This window comes from Mauremys mutica, unplaced genomic scaffold (genome assembly GCF_020497125.1).
Source record: "Mauremys mutica isolate MM-2020 ecotype Southern unplaced genomic scaffold, ASM2049712v1 Super-Scaffold_100054, whole genome shotgun sequence".
NCBI classification, from domain to species: Eukaryota; Metazoa; Chordata; order Testudines; family Geoemydidae; genus Mauremys; species Mauremys mutica.
In genome coordinates, this window is record NW_025423258.1 from 931,150 (window position 1) to 935,354 (window position 4,205).

Below are 4,205 nucleotides of genomic sequence, written 5' to 3' on the forward strand. Positions count from 1 at the left end.
TGGCAGCTGGGGGGGCGCTGGGCAGGGGGGCAGCAGCAGCAGGGCGGGCAGGTGACTGGCAGCTGGGGGGGCGCTGGGCAGGGGGGGCAGCAGCAGGGCGGGCGACTGGCAGCTGGGGGGGCGCTGGGCAGGGGGGCAGCAGCAGCAGGGGGGCGGGTGACTGGCAGCTGGGGGGCGCTGGGCAGGGGGGGCAGCAGCCAGGGCCGGCTCTAGACCCCAGCGCGCCAAGCAGGCGCGTGGGGCGGCCCTTTCCCTGGGGGGCGGCATTTGGCTCCGGCTGAGCTCCCGCAGGCGTGCCTGCGGCAGGTCAACCGGAGCCCGGGAGGAGCGGACCTGCCGCAGGCATGACTGCGGCGGGTTCCCGCTTCCCGCGGCTCCGGTTGAGCTCCCGCAGGCACGCCTGCGGCAGGTCCGCTGGTCCCGGGCTCCGGTTGACCTGGCGCAGGCATGCCTGCGGGAGCTCAACAGGTGCCGCGGGAAGACGGGACCCGCCGCGAGACCGGGGAAGGGGCGGCGCTGCGCACGGCTGCTTGGGGCAGCCTATTTTCTAGAGCCGCCCCTGGCAGCAGCAGGACCAGGCCGGTGGAACCTGGGGCCGGACAGTCTCCAGGGGGGACTTTCCCCTCCGGTCCCTTCCCGGCCTCGCTGCGGGCAGAGCCCGGCTCCGCCTCCCCCCCACAGGCCGCTGCGTCTCGGGCCCCGCGAGCTGCTCCCGGGGTCTCGGGCTCCGGCGCGAGGGGGACGCGCCCCGGCCGCGGGCAGGGACCGGCACATGGGAGGGGGCGGGGCTGGGGGCTCCGGGCGGGCCCGCTGCTCCCGGGGCGGGGCGGGTCTGAGAGGCGCCGGCTGGGGGCGGGGGGGTCCTTTGGACTTGATAGACATTCAAGGAATCTCCATTGCACCTTGAAGCAGGAAGTCCATCTTCAGATGGACTTGGATGACCTACAGGTAACAGCATGGGCATCGGAGGAGAGGTGCACGTCTGCAGGGAGTCTCCAGACAGAACTCAACTAGGGAATTTCACTCACTGATCTCATTGTGTCACATTTCAGAAGTGGGGGGGCGGGGGGGAGAGAATGCTCTCTGCGGCATGTTCTGTCTCTTTGTGATGTTCCCAGTACAATGGGGCATCATCTCAGGATGCTGCCACATTACAAATATGAAAGACCACAATGTTCTAGTAATCTCAGCTACACTAGTGTTCTTCCAGGGTGATTATAGGGGTCCTAGCACCACAAAAAAGTGGGTAACAGCCTTAATGGGGATGTGTAGGCAGGTATATTGGACTCCCCAGCTGAGTATCATCAGGTGTTAGGATTCCTCATACTGGCCAGATGAGACAAGCCTGTGGCTAGCTTTTCTTGCTGCCATTACCTCAGACAGGCAGCTTTTGTAGTTAGTGCCTCCAGCCCTACAAGAGCCACACTCCTGTTTTCGTGACGAAAACTCTATCTGCCCAGGCGAAGTTTTTCTCCCATTGTTCCTTGGAAACAGTTTCCTCGTCACTTCATTTTAGCCATTAGTCATAGTTCATTGCATGCCATCCAAAATCCCAGGACCTTGCAGCCTCAAAGTTCCTGCAGCAAGATGTTTAAAAGTTTGCACCTTTTGGCATCTGGGAAACCATTCGCAGAAGGAATCAAGGCTCCCTCTACAAGGTCCCTAGCTGTATTACAAGAAGCGACTGAGCATCATCTGAGGAAGATTTGCAAAGCAGGTTTCTGTTCTTCTGCAGAAGCATCCTTTGATAGGAAGGTGTTACTGTATTGGTTCCCACATAATTCCTTAAATGAAACAGCCTTTGCTGGGGGGTGGGGGGAGAGATTCCATTTCTGCCAATTATTCTACTGCAATAATATTACATTTGTGTTTTATATTCCCTCACCCCCATCTTCTGCGATTCTGTACTTCCCATTAGGGATGAATGAGGAGAGAAGCTGTGCAGCAGAATGAGAAATTTCTTACCTGGTAATTTTTTTTTCTGTTCTCAGCATCTCTTCTCATTCATCCCACCCTGCTAGTCTGGTAAATGACTGGAACACAGCGTGGAACAAGCTGATTTTTTTCTCTCCAGGGAGCCGTAGATATATAATTGCCTTAGGGTTAGAGAACAGAATTCCAGGCTGTCTCTCTAGTTCCTGGAGTGTTTCTGCAGCTTTGCAAGAATTCTTGTGGTGGTCTGAGCTGAAGGGTGGAGCTTAGTCGAGGAGCCTCCAGTAACAACACTGGTCCCCTCTGAATGCCTCACCCAATAGAGATGGAGGAGGAGGGAAGCTGCTAACAGGGAAATGTCTCACCTGACACGTTTCTCTCATTTCCAGCTGTGTTTGGATCCGAGGGCTGGATCCACCCCTTTCTGAGCTAGGCACCCACCATCTGCCCCAGCCCTACAAGGAGCTGTTTCCCAGGTATCACTAGGGCCAGGGGGCAGATGCCAGCCACAAAGGCAGGAGCTGGGCTTGGATGGAGCCAACCAGATCCCATCCCTTATCCAGCCCAGGTCAATGCCCCATTACCATTGCTCACTTCCTGTCCCCGGCCCCACAGTCAGGAGGTGGGGGGAGCTGTGGCCGTTCAGGGGATGGGCACAGAGGGGAGCAGAGACCTTCTCTACCCCACTCCCACAGCAGCCAGATCTGACAGGAGTGTGACGGGGTCTGGGCAGTGAGGATGGCCCCTCGGGGAGACACGTCAGTGGGGCCCGGGCAGTAGGGATGCTGAGTGAAGGAACATCAAGACAGATCTGTCTGTGGGTCCTGTTTGACTGCCTGCCTCACTTGCGCAGGAACTGCACCATAAACACAACAAGGTGAAATCTCACCTTTTTTTTTTTCCCCCCTCCCCCTAGAGACCCTGCAAACTCATATGAAGAATCAGAAGGGTAAGTGTCTGGACCCCCTACATTACCGGAGAGTAGGGTCATCTCAGACAGAGCAGGGCGAAATCTCACCTGTATTAGCTAAGTACTGGAACGATTTACCAAGGGTTGTTTGGGGTGGATTCTCCATAATTGGCAGTTTATAAATCAAGACTGGATGTTTTTTCTGTAAGAGCGCCCGTAGGAATTATTTTGGGGACGTTCTCTGGCCTGTGTTATGCAGGAGGTCAGAGCAGATGATCACAATGGTCCCTTCTGGCCTTAGAACTTAAATATCACCTCTGCCCTTTTATCCCTCTAGGGATTCTGCTAACTGAAATGGAGCGTGAGAATGGTGAGTGTCTGGGCCAGTTACATTAGCTGGGGCGAGGGGGGGGAGTGTCACCATCATAAATACGGCAGGGTGAAATCTCACATCTCCCCCTTTCCTCCCCCTAGAGAGACTGCAATCTGAACTGGCGAAACAGAAAGGTCAGTGTCTGTGATCCACAAAACCCCACTTGGCTGACGCCTAATCCTGTAGGCATCTAAACTCATTCAGGGCATAAACCTGAGCTCTAAAAGTTCTCCTGTTGTCTAAGTTTCTGTCTCTGGGCATGCATGCTGCTGTCTCAGTCTAGGCATCTGAGCACCTACCTCCCACCTGAATCTCAGCATGATCTGCAAAGCAGGGGAAGATGGGTGGAGGAGTGTCTCTCTCACCTATGGGGCCTGATATGGTAGTGGTGGGAGTAGAGGAGGACCTCCCTTATAATCTTTAACCCAACAGTTAGGGGACCCACCAGGGTTGTGGGAGACTTTGGGTCAAGTCCTGCCTCTGCCTGATGGGAAGGGATTTGGACAGGGATCTGCCACCTCTCGGATGAGTGCCTTAGCCACTAGGCAATGGGATATTCTGACATGGGGCTCCCCCTATCCCTTTTGCTGAAGTTGTTAAACTTAATTAACTATTAAATGGGAATCACTATAATCCTCTCTCCCCCTGACCATTTTGTGTGGAGTTACACCTTTAGTACTGAGCAGCGGGAAGTCGACCTAAGTTACGGTACTTCAGTTACATAAGTTATTGTAATTGAAGTTGACGTAACTTCAGTTAACTTACAGCGGTGTCTACACTGGGCTACGTCGATGGGAGATACTCTCCCCACTGACTTACCTTCTGCCTCTGGAGTATAGACGGGAGAGCACTCTGCCATCGATTTCGCAGGTCATCACCAGACCCACTAAATCAGCACTGCTGCACTGATTGCAGCAGGGCCGACTGAGCTGGAAGTTATTCTATCACAGACAGAAATGCCACGGAGTTCGGTGTGGGGCCTTGCTTCAC

The 4,205-nt window shown here is 55.3% G+C and overlaps 1 long non-coding RNA gene across 1 annotated transcript; it reads left to right on the forward strand.

The window, feature by feature from the left end:
• Nucleotides 1-2,846: 2,846 nt before the first annotated feature.
• On the forward strand, nucleotides 2,847-3,411 carry LOC123358437. The gene is made up of 3 exons (XR_006575731.1): nucleotides 2,847-2,881; nucleotides 3,180-3,212; nucleotides 3,317-3,411. It is a non-coding gene; the product is annotated as an uncharacterized LOC123358437 (long non-coding RNA).
• Nucleotides 3,412-4,205: the final 794 nt, after the last annotated feature.